We start from the raw sequence: 23,978 nt of genomic DNA, 5'->3' as shown, positions 1-23,978 counted from the left end.
GGTGTCCTTTACAATACTTACAAGTTTTCATGCTCTGGTTCCTGATGGGAACTAAAAATGGCTTGCAAATACTAATATTTAATTAGCTATTGTGCTGCATTATAAAATCTGTCCATGGCTCTCAGACTTCAGGATGCATTTCTAGATGCAAAACCAGATACCCTGACAAATACAGCCAACATTAGTCAAGGAAGATTCAGACTCTGCATACCACAGCTACTTAAAATTCACAGCTTCAAATCTGAAGGACAAATATTGCTTTTTTTCAATATGTCAAGCCAAACTAAAGCTCAAATATTTCTTATCTGTCTAATGTCCCAATTCTTTATCTAAAAGAAGAAAGAGACAAATAGGGGAAAATAACAGGGTGGGCAACTTACAAGAGGGGGGTTAGAAATAGAGGAACAAAGTAGAACTTCCTTGACTCTCACAGAGCTCAATTTCAGCCAACTATAACAAAGTGCTCAATCACTTTAAGAGATGGCCTATTAAAAAAGCATACAGTATACATTTTATAACCATGCCAAAAAAGTTATACTACCAAACTAACACATCTTTTCTGCAGCCCAAGTTCTTTTTTTCTAGCTTGCAACTTTCACATCAGTTGCTGAGTACTAAGAGATGTTAAAAGAGACCAAGAATCTAAGCACGCAGTTCTTCCTCCATGCATAAAAACAACAAAATGCAAGCCATTCTGGATGTGAGCATAAATTCACAAGTATGAGCAGAAACAGAAGAATTTACATAAATCCTGACAAGTTTGAGAGGAATTCAGGTTCTTAGGCCACAAATACTTCCATCCTTGGCTTGAATAGCTTACCTGACCCTTCAGAAGCTACACAAGGCACAGAATCCCTCATTTTATCTACCTTCTCCTGTACTGAAGATAATGAAATAGTAGCTATCTAGTTACAATAAGAATGACCATGGAGCAGGATATTTCCTAAGACTTCCAATTCAGAAGCCTGGGCAAAGGGAACAACCTTCTCAAGACTAAGAACCACCAATAAATGTGAGTTCCTGAATACCATTTTTTCCACAAAAGGCAAGCTTCAGATAAAACCTGAAACAGAAAGCAAGATAGCTAAATACAAGATGCTGCTACAAATCTAAAGCAACTACACATACACATCTCACAGCCACAACAGAAGTGCCTTGTTCAAGTAAAAACTAACTTTTAGAAGTGGGTAAAATAAGTGAGAAGCAATGAAAAGACACAGGCAGACTGTAGTAAGAAAGTGAATAAATATAAACCCAAGTGGACTCTAAAGACACAGTAGGATAAACAATCATTACTCAATGCTTCATGGCAAAGAAGAGAAAGCAAGCTTCTTTATAACTGTTATTCCTCCTAACAAAGATCTTGGGAGCCTCTACCCCATCCCAGCTAAAACTGTCCATTTTTGCACCTAGACACACACAGGAAGGACCATAAAACCAGAAAATTAGTAGATACTAGGAAAGTTTCCTATACAACACTTGTTCATGGTCACGGAACTTTGAAAATGATGGTATCTTTCCATTTAAGTATACACAAATTTACTGTTAAATATTCATTCCATCTGCATAACTACTGGTATCTGGATATACTTATTAGTACAGTGTGAACTTGATAAATTTTCTACAAGCTATGTAAGAACTGCCTCATATTTCAAATGTTCAACCATTAAAATATATATATATATATCTTTTGGTAACTAAAATAATCAGCTTTAAAGGACCCTGTGTGGTGGCTTGACCTTGGCTGGCTGCCAGATGCCCACTCAGCTGCTCTCACTCCCCATCCTCAACAAGAGCAGAAAATAAGATGAAAGAGTCAGTGGGTCAAGATAAATACCCTTAGCAGTTACCAGCACTGGCAAAAGATTTAGGGAAAATTAATTTACTGCCAATTATAATAGATTTGATAGTGAGAAACAAAGACAAGTTCAAACAACACCTTACCTCCACCTCCCACTTTTTCCCAGGCTCAGCTTCACTCCTTCAGTTTCTGACTGCTCTATCTCCTCTCTGCCTCCACAGCAGCCCAGGGGGATGGGGAATGGGAGGATACAGTCAGGTCAGTCTGCAATAGTTCTTCTCTGCTGCTTTTTCTCCTCACACTCTTTCCTTGGTCCAGCATGGGTCTTTCTCCATGCTACAGCCCTTTCAGGAAATACCAGGCAGCTCTGCTGTGGGACATACTGGCAGACAAATACTTGTTTCACTGTGGTCACCCCCACAGGCTGCAGAGGAGTCTCTGCTCTGATGCCTGGAGAGTCACCTCCTCATCCTTCAACCTTTCTGTACACTGCTGTTTCTCACTCTTTTTGTCTCCTGCTCCGCTACCTGTATGTTTTGTCTAGGGTATTTTATTGCCTCTTCTTAAATACGTTTTCCCAGAGGTGAGAAAACCATCCTGACTTCTGCACTCAGCTGTGCCCTGCAGTGGATGTTGTGGAGCTGACTGGAACAACCTGTGTCAGTCACAGGGCAGCCCTGGCCTCTCCTCAGAGGCCACCATGCAGCCACCCCACTGCCAACACCTGGGCAGTGACACCCACAACAACCACTACAATTTCTATTCATCACAAGATACTAAGTACATAAAAGTTGCCATAAGAAGCACTTGCTGTGCTTTCTTGTGCCCTTCTTAAACTTCCCTGATTGCTGTCTGTCACTTGCTTTCACTTCAGACTAGGAAATCACTGGCACTTAATGATCTCATGCCTTTTATGTCCTTGATACTGAACAGCTGATATGAGGCGGTTTCTTTAAAGCAAAGGCTATGTGGCAAGTATGTTAATACCTTAAGAGTTAGATAGTGAGGCACTATTCTCTACTTGCCAGTCTTTACCTTGAAAGACCAAGAAATGCTCAATGCTCTCCAAGATCAGCTACAATGTCACAGCTACAATGATAACCAGAAGCTATGTGTTTTTCCTCAAGACTGTAACCCTTATTTTACATGAAAGCAGATGTGGAATCTTTTCTCTGTTGTTTAAAATAACTTAAACATGAGATTAGCTCTGACATTTTTGGGTTTCTGTACCAAGAAAGCATTCGCTATAGAAACAAAATCACAAGATTTTTCAAGATCACACTACATAACCGAGTTGAATTTATGTCTCTCAGAAGACCAAAAGTGTCAAGGATGCTTGTAGGGTGTTGCAAGAGGTAACATGTTTGCTTGTGGGTTAACTCTAAGCATTGATTAATTTGTTTAAAAAGCTAATACTGCAAAAGAACAACATCTAAAAAGTCAGGGCTTGCCTATATGTGAGTAACATGCCGAGTTTAGGTGAATGAACACATTATGTGTTCTGTTCTCATTTTCTGTTTCAGGTGACATGAGATACTGTGAAGGACCTCAAGTTTCAGAGATTAGTAAGAACCAACATTTTTCAAAAGTATCTTGGTATAAGTAGTGAAATAAACTAAGAAACCCAAGCCTCTTATCACTTCTGAAAATCCGACTTAATGTGATGTTGAAATGTTGGACACAGCCATGAAAGCTGAAGATGTAGTGCAAACTTCAGCACCTGAAGTTGATGAAAAAACCACTTTGATTTTATTAAGGTTAGAAATTCACCTACTGTAAAAAATATTATGAGAAGAAAGAGGTGGAGGGCAGAAGACAAAGATATTTTTCTTTCTACTACTAAACATTTGGTGCCCACATTTATAACATGACTATTTACACTGGATTAAAAGCTTCACTGAACATGTGCTTCATAGCCAACCTTTTGGTAAGTAAATTTTAACTTCTATTGCAGTATCTTTGAAATTTACTACCCAAAACACAAAAAAATGTTCTACCCTTCCCTTGAACAAAATTTTCCATCGCTACTACATCCCTTATGCCTGTAGCCTCCTCATGATCCAATAGAAACAGCACTATTATTTTCAAACAAATAATACTGATGTTTGCATAACAGATAATATTGCATATTTATTTTTATCATAGACTCCAGTGAAATCAGAGCTGAACTAAAAATGGAAAGACAAGATTTATCTTTACTTCAGAAAAGCTTTTCAGCAAAGTCTGAGTGAAATGACATCCAGACAAGAGAGATGTTAAATATACACAGTTCCTCTTTTAAATCTTACTTTCCAGAAGGCTCCTCCTTCCTAAGCAGTTTGCTTGGTAATACTTTTCCAGGAATATCTTTAAGTACAACTTTCAGGATCAAGCACAGTTTTTCCTCTTTCGTATATTGCCACTCTTTTTGCTCAATTCCCTACAGGGATTATTCAAATATTAATATACAAATGTTAAAATCAACAAAAATTTTAAATACCTAATTATATTAATTATTAAACTTAAATGTTTAAAGGAGTTTAAAAATGCAAAATGCTGAAAGGAACAAGATAAAATAGACGAGAATCTGAAAGGCTAATTGAAAGAGAAAACTATTTCTCCAGAGCTGACCTTTGGATAAGGACTTACACACTCTGGGCACTCCACTTCTGTGTGAAGCACTGCTGAATCCACATGTCTTGACCTGTGTTCTCTCCTTTCCATGGAGATATTTTGTACTATGTCATCACTGGAAGAAGGCATTTGGATGCAGACAACAATGATCTACACATGTCAAGATGTTATTTGGGAATCACTACAAATCTTTTAGCCATTTGACTTATACACCAAACGAGGCAAATTTATCTGTAAGGTTAAAGGAAAATTGGCTATTTGCCTAGAGCTCCATATACATCATGTTACATAATGTGATGAATCTTATGTCCATTAAAGCTATTTTAAAGTAAATTATTCTCCTGTTTGGAGTACCTAAGTGTATCTTTTAAGAAACTACCAAAGCCAATGTGTTCAACAGAAAGTAAAACCAAACAATCATATTTTCACCACAAAAAAGAAACGCAGAGCGATTTCTTTTTCTTTTCTTAAAAACTGGACTACAGAATGTGTGTAAAGGTGTGTAGACTTAGAGTCTGACAACTGAAGGAGATTATTATTTGAAGACAGGATTAAAGTAAAAAGCTATTCTATCCTTGGGACAAAAACAGTAGCACAGAGAGCACATTCACCTTTAGGAACTGAAGCAGAAAGAGAGGAGTTTGTTTTTTTTCTTTTTTTATAAAAAAGAAAAACCAAATCCCCACACTCCCAGGAGAAAAGTAACCGTACTCCCACAAAGTAAGCATCTCCCACTCATCATACACAACCCCAAATAAATGCTTCTAACCCAATGTAGCTTATCTGAAACATGTTCAGTCAACTTCCCAGTTAAATAACAACTTGAAGAGAGAAATAAAAAGACCACCACTCAGTAACAAAAAAAACCCAAACAAACCAGATAAGCTACCTGAAACAAACCACTACCTCTAACTTGATTAAATACATGTGGCTATTAGGTTGCCAATAAAGACAAACTGTCTTAGTCTGATTACTGAGCATGTAATCAAATACTCTAGCTAGGTCTAATGTTACAGCATAAAGCTTTTATGAAGCTGCATAGCATTATCTCTTTCAGATGCTACAACAGCAGCAGTCAGGTATTTCAAAGCTAAGCCTTATGATTCAGACAATTTTTGCTCTGTTCAGCTGCAGCTCCGTAATATGCTCACTCCTCTGCATTTTTCCAATTCTTGTCAATTGTGGACAAGCAGTGAAGAGCAGAGGAGCTCCAGAGATAGAATCATGCCTGGATGTTAAGCAAAGAGAATGTTCTTTCTTAGAAAAAGAAGGCTGATTAGGTACATCTGGCTTTATGTCAGATCACGTACTTCATTAAAAAGAATTAATCTCAGTATAGAGCTATAAAGCTGAATACTCTTTCTCTAAAACAGTCAGAGCCATACTGAGTTGGAAGACTATTTCTATTTGCTGTGAAGAAGTCTCAACAAGGTGTTGGTCATGGCTAATACCAGACAGATAAACAGAGTTAAGTAACTATAATCCTACGCTAGTTTTGTTATAAGAAAACATGAATTATAAATAAGTAAATCATGAACTGTAATTGTGCAGGATGAAGCCTGTGTTCCATACAAAGCGATTACTTCATGTTATGACACTAGGACCAATGCTGGCAAATACACCTCCTCTCTGATTCTAAGAAAAAAAAAAAAAGAAAAAGAAAAAGAAAAAACAGATGTTTTCTCTATTCAGACCAGGTATTTTTCATTAGTTGTCCTTAATAAGCCTATGCAGAAGACTTTGGCAGTTATTGGAAGTGAATACATTTCAGAGAGGAAGCTACAAGGTCTCCTAATACAGTGTTGGCAGCATTCAAAAAAAACCACCAACCAAAAAAACCCCCAAAAACCCCACAAAAGCCAGAAACTTTTACACCTTTTGCTTGATTTCTTATGTTTCCTGTTCCACACCAGTACAGTTTGAGTGATATACAATTATTTAAACTAATTTACTTACAGTGACTGCTCTTGATTTCACAGATTCTAGCATGTGAGGGAGCTTTTTTTGAGCATCTTCCATGTGGGTGGATTTGATAGAAGGGTAAGTTTAGTTTGCAATGCCTGTTGTCACGTATCTGTGTTTTTCTGCACCAGAGTAAGGTACATTAAACAATGACAAAGTCCTTAATATCGTAATATGGAATTGCTTATTTAGTTTGTGTTAGTGAGAATTTTACTTCATGTAGCATCATCAGGAAAAGAGAAGAAATTTCTTCACAAAGAACTCTGTGGTCATGTCCTACAGGTTCAGGAGAATATCACCTTGCCATAGTTCTGTTCCTCATGTAATTTGAGAGCCATATTACCTTGGCTTGGTTAAGTATTGTTCTGCTGCATTTGGACACTTTCTGTGGTCCAGGTCTAACTGAAGCTCTGTCTGTTGCATGATCTTGAATCAGCTTATTCCTATGAAATAAGCATTGAGTGACAGAAAAGTTTGTCTTGTGTATAACACCTAGAGCTAGAAGGACTGCTAGAATTGCTGATATATTTTACTCCAAAAATATATTTACTGATATATTTTGTTTGTTAAAAACAACAAAAATGACCTAGGGAGTGTGATCCAGAAATGGAGACTTCATGTTTTTCAGCATACAAACTGTAAGAATACAGAGTCAGGCATCCTCTTGTCTGCAAAAAGGCACAGGACCATGAGGAAAGCAATTGCTTGTAGACAACAAACCAGCTTCAACATACCTTTTATAAAGGTGGCTCTGTCCTCTGCTTGGACATAAGTTCAGGTTACCTGAGGTTGATGACAGTCTGAAGTTGAAGTCTTGACATTATGGTACTATATGCAAAATGAGATTCTTCCCTATCTCCACACAGATGGTATAATAAATTAACTCCTGACCCTGAGTCAGGATTTACAGGTCTGTATAGGGACACCTAATAAATGAACAGATCTCCAAGTCACAGAAAAAGGTTGGCTGGAAGGGACATAGAGAGGCCATCAAGTCGTACAAAGCAGGGCTCATTTCAAACTCCAGCCTGGTTGTTCAGGGGCTACAGACAAATTTTAAATATCTCCAAAGGATGTAGGTTCCTCAGTCACTTTGGACAACCTGTACTAATTCAAACCATTCTTGCAGTGAAATATTCCCCTTTCACATAGCTGGAATTTCTCTCATTGCAACTTGGGACACCTGCCACCTACCTCTTTGTTGTACACCTCCCACAGAATTCCATGTTGTCTCCATAACACCTTCTTGGGTAGTACAGTTACATTTCCTTGTATTATCTTACCCTTACTGAACACACACAGTTCCCTCAGCTTCTGCTTATACATGTTCCTCAGCTTCATAACAGTTTTGGTAGCCTCCACCAAACTTGACTTGGGTGTGTAAAAATCTCCTTTGTACTCAGTGGTCCAAATGACTGCAATGACATGCTACTACCTCATTCTTAGTGAGTTTAGGACCAGAGAGTCCTAGTTATGAGATCATAAGCAGTCTTATGTGAGTTACAGATGGTATGCACACAGAAAGAGTCTGGCCAGCTGTTCAAGATGCTTATAGTTTTCCAGTAAGATAAGAAAGATTACAGTCTTGGATTCAGTCTCCTAAAAGGTACATATAGTTGAGATTTTTTCTTGGCTCAATAGCCCAGTCTCATTAAAAAGCACTATCTTGTTGACAGAAACATTGTTTAATTCATAATTAGTGATAGTTGTCACTATCATCATATTTTGGATTAAATGCAGTCTTCAACTTTTGCACACAATTGAGTCTTGGCAAGATGATTCACTAAAATTAGTTTGGCTACTATAGATTTGCTTGTTCCTCATTTATAATACAAGTAACAGGATATTTTCCTTTTAATTGCACATCTGGACAAGTTGATAAAATCAGATTTTAGCTCTACTTGCTGGAGGATAGAAGTCCATGTTTAGACTAAAGTTGACACTCTTTGTATCCTGGTACAATTCAATACATTAATGTAACAAGCCAAAGACATTAACCTGCAAAGGATGAGAGTGCCAGCTCTTAAGAGAGCAACTTGTCCTCTCAGCTTTTGATCTCAGCAAAGACTACCTAAATATCTGCTCAGAGGCCTAAAACGCAAGCAGATTGCCTGGATGATCCAGGCACTGAATAATCCAAGTGCAAGATCAAGATAGCAGGTTTTAAATTACAGATTGTGTAATTAGGCACAATAAAAGCCACCTTTTCTCCAGGAGAAAGACCTCTTAATTACTTTGCTCTGCCTTCTGCTGCCATTTCTTGTCCTAGAGGACAAGCTGCCCTTTACCTTCTTCTCTTCCCCCTGCTCTGTATGCAGATTCTCTTTCCCTTTTGGAAAAAAGGATAATATCTACTGTACCCTCCCCAGATCCAAATATTCAATTAGGAACATGCCCCTTGATATTTTTTCAGCCCAAAACAGTGCTACAGATGGAGTAACCATTAAGATTTGATTAATTAAGGTTGCAGAAAGTAGAAGTATAATCTGATACAAAATTAATGCAAAGTGTTCTCAGGACACCAGCTTTAATTAACTTCACTGGTTGAATACTCATCAAATTTTACCCATGCAGTCAAAAATATTTAATTTCTCAAGAGAAGATGAAGATTTGCATATTTAACTCCTAAATTTGCAAGAATACATTCTTTGGCCTTGAGCTTGCCAATAGCTGAAAGAGAAATACTGATATGCTTTTCACTACTAGCATATATAAATATTCTATCTAATCAAGTCTTACATGAACATCTTATCTACAAGCTGGATAGCATACTGCAGGAGGCAAAACAATGATCTCCATCATAAACTGTCACAAAAGAGAAATCCTTAGGAATATGCAGGGCAAGAAGGCATTGAAATAGGATATTATTTTAAAATCAATTATTGAAGTAGCAAAATAGAAAAGCAGTAAGAAAGTCCATCTGTTAGCAGCATCTGGAAAACACAAAATCATAATGCATTTCTACAGTGAGGTTTCCTCATTAGTATATTGTAATTATGAACTTCAAAAGCCTTTGGGTTAGTCTGTTTTATACAATTAATTTGTAAGAGAAGCTAGGGTAAAAAAAGCAGTGGATATACAGTATGAATCAATCACTCAGATATGTGATCCAGAGCACAGAGCTGACCTTCACATCTGTCCTTTGAGACAAAACAAGAAGAAAAGAGAGAGCTAAAAGAACAGTCAGCTGGAACTGCTAAGACTGAAGACAAAGGATTCTGCAAAGGCAACTCTCATATGGAATTCTGGCCACACAACTGAAGAACAAGTATTTTATAAATTAGGGGCTTTTTTGTTGTTTTGTATTTTTAAAAGCTTCTCAAGGACTCCTCAAAAGATCTTACTTATTATAACTGGCGACCTTTTTTTTTTCTTAATTTGGTGGTTTTCACAGCATTTTAATAATTAATTTGAAAGATTTAGTCAGCATTCTATGACTGCAACTTACACAAAAGGTTATCTTCATAGTACTAGGTAGCATGTATATGGCACAGCTGGCAATCCTATTTTCACAGCAGTCAAGACTTCATTACATCTACTACAAGAGAAGCTGTGAAAATAATGGGATGTTACTCCTCCCTCTTGATTTTAGACATGCTGATGTCTGGAAGCATTTTCCCCTGTTGTAGATGGAACAAGGAGCTGTAATAGAGAACAGCCTGTACAAAAGTTCAGAATGCAAGAAGACAAATAAACTTCATGTTGCCCAGTACAGAATAGAAAGAACTAAGACACACGATGTAATCCTAAGGAATTAATGAGGCATAAAACATTTAAAAAGAGGTAAAGCAATGAGTCATATGGAAAGAAACAAAAATGATCAGTTTCAGTGTTTCAACAGTTTCATACTTTCAAAGCAAGAAAGAGATGATTATGGTGGATTTAATACATAAATTTGCAATAAGCATGAAAACAGATACATTACACATAAACAGCCAAAAAAGCACAAGTTGTACAGGTTTTTAAGATCGTCTGGAAGAACACCTAATCCTCTCGGTGATGTCTGCGTTCATCGAACAAACAAGCTTAAAGGGCCTTATGATGAGGCATTTGCTACATTTAAACAACATCCTGACTACCAACACTTGAACAAGTAAAACTTTAAAACCAAAGAAATGCAAATTAAGTTAAGAGAAAGTGTGAATGTTTATGTGTCAAGGTAAATTATCAATAGGAAACCAAGTATCACTAGTAAAATTTAGAAGCTGTATGAAATCATGTATCTCTCCAGATAATCACATATTCTGAATCCTTCTGATTTCTGTTTCTACGTTCTAATGTAGGAAAAACTTCCCTCTTGCTTTTGTTTCCCTTGCTTCCCTCTTGCAGTGTTGAGAGGTCAAAGAGGAGAGAGAGAAATGCAAGGGAACAGCCACGAATGTTGCCAACCATTGCAGAAACAGCAAAGGAAAGAGACAAAAAGGGAAAACCAGATACTTGTCAACTCCTAGATAGCTGTCATCCAATAGATACTGGATGATATTTCTGAACATGTAAGACTCTTGTAACTGCTCCATCTTTTAGAAATCTTTTCAAGTGAACACAGAAGCAGATGCTTACAGTCTGGGCCAGTACTGATCCACCATGAACTTGTTGGGAAGACATTCGTCATACCCATATGACAAGTACAATAAGATTCTAGTGGGTAAGAGATAGTTATGAACTTAATATGTCATATGTTCTGTTGTAATTATCCAGCACCACCTTGCCTGGCATCTAGAACTAATTAGGAAACCTGGCAGGTAACAAACAAGAGGTATTTGAGTTTGCAGACATGAAACAGCATTAACTTCAGTCTTCACAGAGTAAAATACACCATTAAGCCTATTTCCTTTAGCTAAACTTCTAACCTCCAAAATAAATAAAGCCAGCATGTCAGCATATCTTTAATAAGTTTTTTTTTTTCGTTAACCATCAGTGAATTTCATTAATTATAAATCTGCCCTTCAAAACTGTAAGTGAAAAGTATATTGCTTTTTCTACTATTTTACCTTTTATTCTTATCAGATCAATAGACCCTGGTAACTACATCATTATATTTATCCTTTTTTGATGGGAAACATTGGACTAACTTCCTTTTGACTCCTGTAATTTCCTTGCTATTATAAAATATTCAAGAAGAGTACAGGAGAATGGAAGAAAAAATAGTGAATAGAGTAATTTAAATTTTGGTGGCACTGTTGGATTTCTTTCTGAAGTTCCACAGAAATAAGTGGGCTTCAAAGCCTTGCAGAAAAGTCTCCCTTGGAGATAAAATACTTGTTTGTGTCCTCTCCCAAGAAGCTTGAGGAAGGAGTCAATTTTTTTACTTATTACATGAAGCATCTTGTCAAAAAGTTACTTCAAAATAGTGAAGACTACAAATTACAAGTTTGTAAACTGCTCTCCTTCTGAAAAGGGCTATTTGAAGCTAAGCCATTTTAGCTCCCTCAAAGCACCTGTCAGAACACTTTCATCTTGAGACAAACCTCACATGTAAATGTATGTCCCTTGCCTTCTGCTTCAGATAGATGAGGAAGCATCAAGCACATCCTTTTCCAAGCAATTGTGGAAATAGCAATTACTTGCCAAAACAGGTATTCTCATCAGAATGCTAGGGCTAAGCCATACTGTCTGATAGAGCCTGCTGGAGCTGGTCCAGCAAATAGAAAGGATGGAGCATTGCTCAGTCAGTTTGAGATGAGATGAAACGCTAAAAAAAATCTTGCCTGTAGAAAAAGCAGCAAAACATGCCAGTCACTGAGACCAAAAAAAGAGGTCCCACTTACATTAAAGTCGCATGTTTCATGAGTATTTTGCAGACTTGTCATGATTAAATGCAAGAATGAGACCTAGGCATTCCCATTCTCTGCATCACCATCCCAGTTTCCATGGAAAGGACATGTACAGTCCAAGTAGGTGTGCAGTGGATGATGCAGATGGTGAGGCACTCAGCTTGGCATTTTAGAGCTTATTACAGTGTTGGTTTATTCTTCTTGTGATCACAGACAACAGGATTTTCAGAGGAAAACAAAGGAACTTTCAGGAATAACTGGTTACTGTCACACACAGTTGTGTACAATTTTCTCAGGTGAAACCAAGCAAATGACTGTCAAAGCCAGAATGTGCTTCCCTTAAGTTCTGTGTGAAGCTCTCAGAATAGTCAGCAAACAGGGAAGGAGAAACACAAAGAGAAAATGAACTATGTTCTGCTTTGGTTAGGTTTTGAATAATAAAAACTTGAAGGCAGAGTTCTTGAGTTAAACTTCTGAATAGTTCATCCTTTCAGCTAACAGACAAGTCAGCATTCAGCAAGGCCTTGCATGCAATCCTCTATTTATAGAAACACATGGATACTTACTTCATCTGTGTCTCCCTCTCAGATGTCACCCATGCCACCTTAAATAACCAACAGTTCTGGTCAAATGTATCTAAAACCATGCTCAAGGGCAGGAGAGATCTTTTTCAAGACAGCTGATTATGGGGAGGTACATAACAGTCACTTCAATAATTTTTCTTTATCCCTTACAGACTGCTTTTCTGTCTCTCTTTACACTTGATCACTTGTAAACTGAAGACCTCCATTTCAATGCTTTCAGTAGCTAAAAGGATTTGAAGAATCTTCTCTTCTGATTCCCATTTTCCATGTTAACTTCACACAATTAATGCCTCTTTCTTTAGCTTGCTTTTAGCTTTCAAAGGCTGCTCCTGCATGGAATAAACCCTTATGGTTTTTTATTTAGTCCTACTCAATCTTTTCATGCTTCACTGAATACTTTTTCATTTAGTGATACATCAGCTGGGTGGAATACAAACAGCCTCTGAGCCAAGTGTGAGATTTTATCTCTAAAGGAGCTAGATAGTTGGAGAGAAAAATAGAAACCTGGGAAAAAAACAAAAAAGGAGACAAAAAAACCACAAAAACCAAACAAAAAAACAAAACAACCCCACACTAAACACACAAAACAAAACAAAAATGAAATACTAACCTAACACAGATGCCTTTGTTCCTTAGTTTGTAAGGAGTCTTTATTCCCAAATGATAAGATAGAAGTACCTGACTATGACACAAATACATACACATGCAGAAAAGAAAAAGGAGAGGGAAAGTTCAGAGTAGAGCTACCTTTACCTTTGGTTTCTCAAATTTTGCCATTAATCATCTTTATAAAAGGAACTACTTCCTCCCTCATATTGGTCTCACATTCATTAGCTCCACAGAAAAGGCACTTTGTGTGAAGGAGGAAGGAAAAACTCAGGCACTGGACAAACAACTGACAGCAAAATTAGTATGCATATACTAATAAGCCTCTAAGTCTTATATTTTGTTTATCCAGAAAGACCCTCACCAGATCCACCCTTTTAATTCTTCTGGTGACAGCTAAATCCTTTTTATGTTATCCTGTCCAACCTGTCCACATCTATGTCTTTACACAAGAATCTTAAGAAACACAATCCTTGGTAAAAATACAAATCTAGTATTTCAGCCATTGTTATCAGAATGTTAATTACTTTTAGAAATCAGCCCTAGTTTGGGAGAATCAACAAAACTGAGATGCTAAATTATGGCTTCTCTTGCATTTTCACATCACATCTTAACACAAAGCAACACATGTAAAGAGTAAAACATGTGAAGAGTAAAACTATTGAAAACCTCTACAACTGTTACTATGAAAGCCATGATACTCCAGATTTAATTATATCTGCCTTCCTTGACAAGGTCTTCAAATGTGGTCAGATAATACAGATAAATTAGAACACTTCACTGGAATTGCTCTCTGAGCAGAATGGGAATACTTCAGGAAGAGGGGTAAGTTGAAATCTATTCAAAAGAACATACAGCAGATATTATCAAGTAAGTGTTCAAGAAAAATGTCACAAAAGGAACATCAGTTCAAAGATGGATATCACAGGATGAGTAGAAAGCTTCCACTGTTTTCATCAGTTTGAACAGAGAAGCCAAACAAATTAGTTTAAAATCTGAAAATTTGGCCTGCCTCAACAGTAACCACATCAAGAGAAAGTCAGGTGAACTAAAGGGCTTCTAGTAGGAGGATTTATTTGCTAAACAACATTCAAATTACCAATTGGAAAATGGTACCTAACCCACCCCAATTCCCAGACCAAGTTTTGGACTTGCTTGGAAGAACAAGTTGAAATAAGCCAAAAATTTATTAAAAAATGAGAGAGTAATTAAGAGCACACAATTTTAAAATACCACATTACCAAGAGAGACCAATTATAAACTCAAACCCAAAATAATTACTTAATGATATAATTAAGTGAAAAAAAAAATTTAAAAAAATTCAGTTTTAAAACTTGCAAAAGGATTACCTAGTGCTTGTCTTGGCCAGACCGAGAAGGTTAGAAGGGGAACAGAAGCAGAAGCCAGATCAGCAGTACTAACAAAAAGAGTAGACTTGCAGGACCTAGTGAACTTAAACTATTTGCAGAGTGAGGTCCCACTAGAAAGACTCCTTAAGAAGCAGAGCTGCGGTGTGTACCAGATGAATGGCTTTAAAGATTGCTTCTATGAGGCACAAAAGTGTTAGGAAAGAGAATTTTCCTTGGAAGGAATTAGCATGGTTTAGCATGCAGCAGTTATCAGACATTGCTATCTTTTTCTGGAGATTAGCATAAATATCTCCTTGATCTGCAGTCTTATCAGCTCCAACTGTGGGAAAACAATGTTTAAATAACAGCTTTCATATCTGACTTTCAAACGTTGTCAATGAAAATAGAAGTGCTGTAAAGAGTTCTGAGGTCTTCCACGATGACAGGTATTACATAAATAATAGACTTCCCCAGTCTCTGAGAAAAAGAGCATAACTAAACTGCTTCTTCTTGCTCTTTGGTCAGCAATTGCATAAATGTGCAAACTGTACAACTGAAAAGTATCATCTTCTAGAGTGACAACTAGCTAATGCATCACACCATGCAAAATATCTTCATTCAACTCCTTCCTTTAGGGCTAATGAAAGTATTCCCCATTATTAGCTTTCTTTATATTAGAGGCCTACTATTACCTGAACATATAATGTACACTAAAGTAGCAGTGAAGAAGTATTGTTAAATGCCTAAATTTCTTATACAGTATCCATGTTCCACTAAGTGTATGGCTATCATATTCATCTTTTGTAAATACCCACTCACACTATTTTTTCTGGAGATGCTCTGTGCATGTGTTGGGATGTGAAGGCTTTACACCTGTTTTTCAGTGTTTATTAGTGGGTTTACTTTTGCAAAATTAAAGAGAATATTGCCATTGCTCCAGTTAGCCCCTTGCAGTACCACATTAGGTATAGAGATAAAAATTGCACTCTGAAAGGACAAGAAAGAAGTGGTGTTGTTGCACATGGCTATTCAGAGTGAATAACACTGGCAATATACACTTGTTTACTACACATATTATAGCTGCCATTCAACAGATCAAAACCTGAACCCCCTGCAGAGAATTAAACATACTTAAAACAAAGAAACAAAAAAAACCCCAAAACAAACAAACAAATACAAGGGCTCAACAAGGCCTCTAGCTAATCAAGATAACTTAGCATACTCCAGATTCTGCTTGGAGAAGGTTTTGGTATTTGTCTAAGAACTGACTGTAAACTGTAGTAGACTGTACAAAAACAAATTATGATAAAATGGGCTTACTACACTGACAAAAATCTGTAGTTTCCTTAGGCTTTTAGGGCATGCTGTAATATATTTTGATAAGCTATGTTTTTTTCAAATCTTACAACTTCTGTATTCATGCATACTCCATTCATATCTCTTATCATGCTTTGACTTGCATGAGACCTTAAAAAAATAGTTACTTAAAATGCATTAGTCTATTTTGAGTGGGTTTTGTGTTTGTTGTTTTTTTTTAATAAAGTGTTTCACATTATGTCTGCCTTTTAGAGTCAATTTTTTTTTCACATGCTCCAATTCTCACATGCATTAACAAATCCTATTCTCTTTTATTTTCAGCTTGCATGCTTGAACACAAACATTAGCCCAAATCAGTAAAGCTGCCATCAACCCGCTACTTCAATACACAGAGTAACACAAAACAAAGCAAGGTTTATGACTGAATCTCTCTTGCTCTACATGCTAAAGTTTGTTCTTTCTTACATTTAAAATATATTTTTGATATCCAGCTATCAACCTGTTATGTGTCCTGATAATCACAGCAGTTCTTTCCAGTCATAGACACATGTACTGATCCAACAATGAAAATTAACCTAACAGAGACACAGACACAAGAGATCAGCCTGAATGAAACATGTAATTAGCAACTGGAAAAAAAACATTCATAGGAAAAAAAAAACTATGAAAGGAATCAAACAGAAATAGGAACTCTGTTTAGTAGCATGATATTTTCTAAGTTCTGACCACTAGACATCAGAAATAAATATGCAGGAATTAGATAAAAAGTGGCAAAAAGTAACTCTGATATGGAACAGAGTCTATATATGCAGAAAGAGTAAATAGACCAAGATGTCTCTGCTCTTAAGGAAAAGGACAATCTGACAGATATGTGAAACCTTGTCTTGTGAGAAACTGAAAGCAAAACAACTGTTAACATTTCTTACATTATGACAATTGAAAGGACCCCCAATTAAATCATAAGGCAAAACAAAGACTTGCTTCCTTATGCTCCACATGCACTGAATCACAGCTGCCAGAGGATGCTGTGGAGGCTGGGAATGTAAGGCAGATCAATCAAACACACTCAGTGTTCAGAACAGAATGCCCCCTGCAAGTAGACAGAATGGTGCAAATGTTACTTCATGCTGACAGAACTCCTAATCAATGCTGAACACCAAACACTGGAAGACTGGATCAAAAGATGATTCCTCCATTTAATTTATGCATTAGTTCCCTAAGCATACTTTACTAGAATTTTTCCAATGATCTTATTTTAAAAGCAGATTTATATTCTTGCAGGCTACATCTATAATCATATGCCACAGAGCTGCTCTGAATAAGAAAAGGGTTTTGTTTATGGTACTCAGTTTGAACAGGCATCTGAAAGTCACCATTCTAGTGTGAACAATTTTATTCAAAATTTAAGAGCCATACTAATAAAAGAAACAAACCCACCACAAAGGGAAACAAACAAAACCCCCAAAACAAAAAACAAAAAAGGCACTCACCCTAATAGTTTCTAAGAGCTATAGCTAACTTGAGCAATTTCTTTTTTTACTTTATGTGCTTCAAGTAAGTTGGGAAGTCTGAAAGCAGCAGAGTCTGTTTATTCTGATTGCCCTTTTAAATTTGCATCTCAGAGCAGTGAGAGTGATAGTGGACAATTAACACAAATCATTTTTCTTGGCCCACTTGTGGATAGATTTTTAAAGTAGAAATACATTTTTTATTTCTATTTTGACCAGGGTAGACAAAAATATATATGTATATATATATATTCAAAGACAAATCTAGAGAGCTACAGACCAGAAATCAGGCAGAAATCTAGAAATTTTTTTTAATGCAAAATCACCCCTTAGATTGGCCAAAGAAAATGGGGAACTGATAGAATATTTGTTTTCTAGATTTAGTTTAGTCACTTTAGAACTGACTTTTCCATTAATAAAAAAATACAATATGAGAGTCTTTTGATAGAGGGTCAAATTCTGCTATTGTTTACTTGCCCTTGGTTTGAAGTGTGAAAACTCTTCTTTAGGCCTGAAGAAGAAGACACCACCTGAGCTCAAGACTTCCTACTGTAGAGTATCTGTGTATTAATACTTTTTGCAGCTTTTGGGGTTTATCAGCTGTCCAAACAGCAGTGGTCATCTTCACACCTTGTACAGGATTCACTGACAGCTTTCTTATTAAGCATCACAGCTTTGCCTCTCCTATGAAGTTTACCTTTCTGGTACCTACAAACAATCAACAAATTAAGTAGAGACACTGAACATGAACCAGTTTAAAGGCCGCTGCTGAAGTAATAATATCCTTTGCCAATATGATCCACAGTATTTTAAGTGAGGTTTAACATGTACTATAAACAGTATCAAGGAAGGACCATTAATAAGTATCTATGCTATTTTAAAACAACAGGTGGTGAGATTGTTTCACCAAAGTAATGTGCTCACCATATGTGTAAATGGAAATTCTGGAGGAGGCAAAGGCAAATGAGTGAATAGCTAGCAAATATATATTTTATATAATATCTATATAATTATATAGATACATTAAGATGTACATGATCCCACTAAAGCTGCAGCACATTTTACAGGCTAGCTAACAGCTGCCAAGATAATTTTGATACACCTTTGGGTCTTCCAGAATAGTTGCTATAACAAAGACATGACCAAAAAAGCAGTCAGAGAGAAACTAAAATTGTATGTTGAAGTTAGACCTATTTGCCTATCAAATTTGATGAATCTCCAAGGAATTAGTACAGAAATGGATGCATAACTGTGCAAAAACAGCCAGTTGTTTCAAAACACTTCAGAACACAGGCCAGGTTAAATTTCCCATAAGTCCTGCAGAGCCAAAAAACAGCAATGTAGCTAATTTTAAAATCCAGTTCTACCAGAGAGAAATACACTCTGGCTGACACAGAAATTCTTCACAGCAGCTCTTCTGCAGTTTTCATGTTTTACACTTGATTCACCTAGGGAAAAAAAGCAGAGAGACCCTGGAATCATTTTACCACTGCAGAAATGTCACCAGCTCACAAATGCAGCATGCAGCCTATCTTCAGTATGTTAGGAGGACAAAAGCCACTGCTTTATCTTACTGGTTCTACTGCAAGAATTAAAGGAAGAAAAATTAAATTAATTAATCTCACATTTGGCTGGAACATTTGCTCCAGCTCTCCTCTTTCTCCTTTGATTTTTTTATGTTTAAAGACAGGTATGTATACTGAATCATACAGTTCTTGTATAGTTAGCTCATCTCCTTCATAATGCTGTTTTAATAATTTTCTAAAAATATACAATACAAAAACTTTCTCAAAACTAGTCTCCTATTGCATCATGAAATTAATATATTTAAATAAATTCATGTTTGTGTTGCTGCTGCATGCATTCCTCTTCAATACAAAGGCTTAAATCAGCTTGCAAGAAGCGTACATGAACACTGCACTTCTCCATATTTCAGATATTACTCAGGGGCTTATTAACTGGATTGTGAAGTGTTGACTTTCTTGATTAGGTCAAATTGAAGATAACAAGATACTTCATGCCTGTCTTGTTTGTATCACTAATATATTATAAATGGCTAACACTCTTAGTTCTCTTTAACAGTCGGTACCTTTGCAGTTGACTGTCCACTCACATAAAGTTCTCCTATCAACAGTAATTAAAGAGTCCAACATGAAATCCATTAACATATTAGGGAAGGAAGCTTAAGTTTAGGCCCCACAGTTATTTCTCAGACAATTTTTTTTCTTCTCCTAGAAATTTTACCTACAGTACATAAAGGACATGGTATTTGGAAAACATCAATATATTTGTTCCACAGAAGAAAAATGGTATCACTACTGTTAAAATACTCTTAATTGTTTGCACGTGCCTAGTTTTAAGCTCACTGTAAAATTTCTGCCTACTCACACCCTGCTCAAGCCTTTCGTTAAGGAATTCTTAATTTGAGGAAAATAATCCAACTCAAAACTTAATAGCAAAATAACTGAAAAATTACACACTCACTCTGGAATGTGGTTATTTCAGTTAGTTCAAACAGCACTTAAAACCATCAGCTTTAAACTTTCTCATAATAATAGAAAATACATTAACTCAGATATTTCATTTCAGCCCTTGAAAAGGACCAGAAGCGAAATCAAACCTTTTGCAACTTCAAGTGCACCCAAGATCACTGGGTTTTCAAGTTTCTTCTCCTAAGGAAACAAGCCTTATGCAAACATACCCATCTGGGCCCCACTCATAAATTTGGTCAAATGAACCTGCTGGTTCAAAGACTGACTGCAGCCTAGAAAGCTCAAAAGTAATTAAGGTCTTGCAAATTTGAAGAACTAACCCAGATGAAGAGTTTCAAAATAGCAGACCCTCTGAGGAAAAGGCAGCTAAACCTCAGCTGCTATCCAGCCTGTCCAGCATCAGCCAGCTGGCCAACTAGACTGTTCTTCCAGTCAGCAGGGATGCTGCCCCATACTAACCACAATAACGATGTTTTTCTTTGCTTGGAAGAGGTATGGAAACTACTGTAATAGAAAGAGGGAGAGGGGTTCTGGAAGAGAACTGTGTAGGATGTGGATTTACATCAGCAACACCATTGAACTATATTCACAACGATAATTAGAGATACATTTTTTTCTACAGACACGTGCACATGCACTCTTGCATTTTACATGATTATACCATCTGTCTTTGAAGTACAGGTAAGATAAAAACAAAAGCAATGCAAGTTTTCAGTGTCAAACTAAACATTTACATCTGCAACAATGTATGGCTCCTGATCACTGATTTCCTCAACCCTGTCACCAAATAGTTTCTTAGAAATGTTAATGTGTCAACATTAGTAACCATAGTACCCTGTATTTACAACAGAATGGGAGACCACTTGATGCTCTCTTCAGTGAAGAAATTAACTTTTATACAACAGGTGGACTAATAGGAGAAGTAGCTGAACTGAGCACAGCATTACAAACACTGTGACAGCCATGCTCCTTCTAGAAAGGAAAAACCAGTAAGATGTCATAACTCAGACTCCCAAGTGTTGGTTTTGTTTGTCTTTCTGTTTTTTTGTTTTTTTAATATATACACGGGATGTGCCGTAGAGTATTTAAAAAAGCTCAAGCTTATATGGGGTCATAGTTAATGACTGTTCTTCGGAGCAAAGAGTTATCTGTTGAACTGATTCCTGACACTGCATTTCAACAGTCACTCTTTGTTGGAGCCTTGTGAAGCTTCAGTTGTCTTCTACACACATTTCCTGCCCCTGCAGCCATCATTTGTCTTCTGTGCATCCAGCAACAGTACTGATGAAAATACACATATTTAAACATCTTCCCAGAAACAATGGCAACAGACCAAACAACTGCCTGTTACCTCCCTTTTAGTTTTAACACGCTGACACCATGACAAGAGGCTTCAACCACAGCTGGGGATCCCGCAACCATGTGGCCTGCTCTGTGAACACATAGCATAACAGGATCCTTTAAGATGAACATCCAAGTAAATAGATGTTGGATAAAATAACCTTCAGTGTCCTAATAATAACCTTCCAGTATCCTATTTCCTTTTAAAATTAAGTACAAATTAATGTCATCTTGTTTTCTTCTCAGAACACAACCATTTTTTTTTTTTCTTCCAAACCTCACAGAGCCTTTAACCATCACTACATGCACACAGATGCTCATTCTAATGATCTGTCTCTGCATGGTAACCTAGTCTCCTGTATTGACATGCCTGCTTTAGAACAACCTTTTTATTAAAGCAGAACATAATAAAAACAAAAATCACCAACCTATCAGAGATATAGGCCTTTCCAATTCCAAGCGACCACTCATCTAATGTTAACACCTGTGTCTATACCACAAACAACATGCAATGTCAATGGCCAGGCGTGTCAATGACAGCACGCACTTGTTTCTCCACTTCTACAGGTGATATAACAGAAGAGCAACTCAATAATTCTTCCGCTTAGGAAACAAAAGCACTTGAGTTTTGCTGCTCTTTTATTTGTCCCAGATCTTGTACTGGATGACAAAAACACAACAAAAAGAACCAAGAAAAACCACCAAATCACAGACCCTGAAAAAGTCAATGGAATCCATTTTGGTATAGGGGCTGGTTCTCCAACTTCTACACTCCATTTCCTGTGAAGGGACTTCCAAATCCAAGAACGTAAAGGAGATGACATCCTTTTTCACTTCTGCTCCCCTGAAACCCTTCTTCCCTAAGATGTCTACCCTGTCACTTGAGGAACGCACATCGGTCTGCATAGAGCAAGAGGAAACCCTCAGGGCAGTCCTGCACCTGTCGCAGTGCTCCACAGCCCTTCCCGCTTCGCGCCCGTCCTGTGCCGCGCCACAGACAAAATGCCCCCTTATCCCTTCCGACGAGGGTACGGAAAGCAGCTGAGCAGAGAGCTGGCACGCAGCCACCGCACATCCTGGCAACAGAAGATAAAAAGCAACACTGTGGCGCTTCTGAGCGGGCAGCCCTTCTGCTTTTGGAGGGAACCACAGGAGAAGGAAGGAGAAGGGCGCTACGTGCGGGAGAACAGCTCCAGCCCCTGCCTACGCGCACGCAGTACGGCGGCTGTTCCCCGGGCCGCCAGCCCGGCCTTACCCGAGCTCTCAGCGGGCAGGCAGTGGCCCCGGCAGCCGGGCGAGCCGAGGTAAGCGGCATCGCGGCTCCCCAGCCGGGCAGCGACGCAGCACCCACCCCCGCACACTCCCGCGGCAGCTCCCGCTCACCTTTCCAGCGACCGACTCAACGCATCTTCCTCCCTGCCTGCCTCCCGCAGCGGCTGCCGGTGGCGGCCCAGAACCGCTGGGCTCGGCGGAGCAGTGTGCCCGGTGCTGCCTCTCCCTCAGCCGGCGGCAGCTCCCACTGTCGCTTCACCCCCACATCCCGCCGGCGGTGGCGGCGGCGGCAGCTGCTGCTCCTAAATTCACGGCGCTCCGGCGGCATGAAGTCATCCTCCCCGCCCCCTCCCCGGGCCGCCGCACTCCGTTCTCGCAGCGGAGGGGGAGACGGCCCCTCCACCTGGCAGCCTAAAGCCCCGCGGGGCCCTGACCTTCCCCTCCCCACCCGAGTGCCCGGCCCTCTTGGCGCTGCTACACCCACTCCGCTGTCCTGCAGCTTGCGAGGGGCTGCACGGTCCCTCTGGCGGCGTTGCTGGGGGCCGAGGGTCCCTCCCTGGTAGCGGTGGCAGGATGGGCCGCTCCGCCCCGCGCCAGCCTGCCCCTCCCGGGAGTCCCATCAGCCGCCCGTGGGGTGCGCGGCGTTAGTGCTCAACGGTAGCTGGCGCGCCCTCCCCCCCCCCCTCCACACCACCACCTCTGTGGCGGGCACCAGGGCCTCGCCGCCCCGCCCCGCACAGCTCCGGCCCGGTCGTACCGGGCTAAGCGGCGAGGAACGGGGAAGGACAGGGTCCCGCAGCGCTGCAAGGCCGGAGGCAAGGAGAGCCCTTTCCCTCTCACACACACACCCGGGAGAGCCCTGTGTATGCCTCTGGTTTGATGAAAAATCCGCTATAAACCCCAGTGCTTGTGTGCGGGCGCTCTGCTCTCCTCCTCTCCAGAACGCAGATGTTACCGGGCAGGCGGACGCCTCGCCAGTGGCTCTTGCTCTGCGCCTGGGAGGCGACAGCAGAGAAAAGAGGTTGTGTTCAAGGTGACCGGGACATGGTTCTCCCTTATCAAGGGCGTTCTGGTATTTTTAAGAGCCACCAGTAGGCAGCATATCTATTTTTGCTGCTTAGAGAGTTCTGTGCACGTAGTGGGTCACTGCCTTCATAAAGAAGGCTGCATTCCTGTCACACTTTCCAATCCCCACACGAACCCACTCTGTGTGTGGGACAGGCACGGCTGTGTGCCGGGGCAGCCCGGTTCAGATAGATACTGGTGTCACCAAATCATAATAGTCCAAGAGCTCTTCATATTTCAAGAGCTAGGCAGGGTTGGTTGTGTCTGGTCAAGAAAAGTCCTGGAGGAGCTCCC

At 38.9% G+C, this 23,978-nt stretch overlaps 1 protein-coding gene across 1 annotated transcript in view; it reads right to left on the bottom strand.

The window, feature by feature from the left end:
* The window catches only part of PKIA (cAMP-dependent protein kinase inhibitor alpha), a 43,682-nt gene extending 20,874 nt beyond the window's left edge, over positions 1-22,808 (bottom strand). The window contains exon 1 of the mRNA XM_030445536.1: positions 22,731-22,808. The gene's annotated coding sequence lies outside the window, so the exon portion shown is untranslated. The remainder of the gene's footprint in view (positions 1-22,730) is intronic.
* Between the last annotated feature and the right edge of the window lie 1,170 nt (positions 22,809-23,978).

This window comes from Calypte anna, chromosome 2, assembly GCF_003957555.1.
Source record: "Calypte anna isolate BGI_N300 chromosome 2, bCalAnn1_v1.p, whole genome shotgun sequence".
Taxonomy (NCBI): Eukaryota; Metazoa; Chordata; class Aves; order Apodiformes; family Trochilidae; genus Calypte; species Calypte anna.
This window is presented reverse-complemented; position numbering and strand designations above follow the sequence as displayed.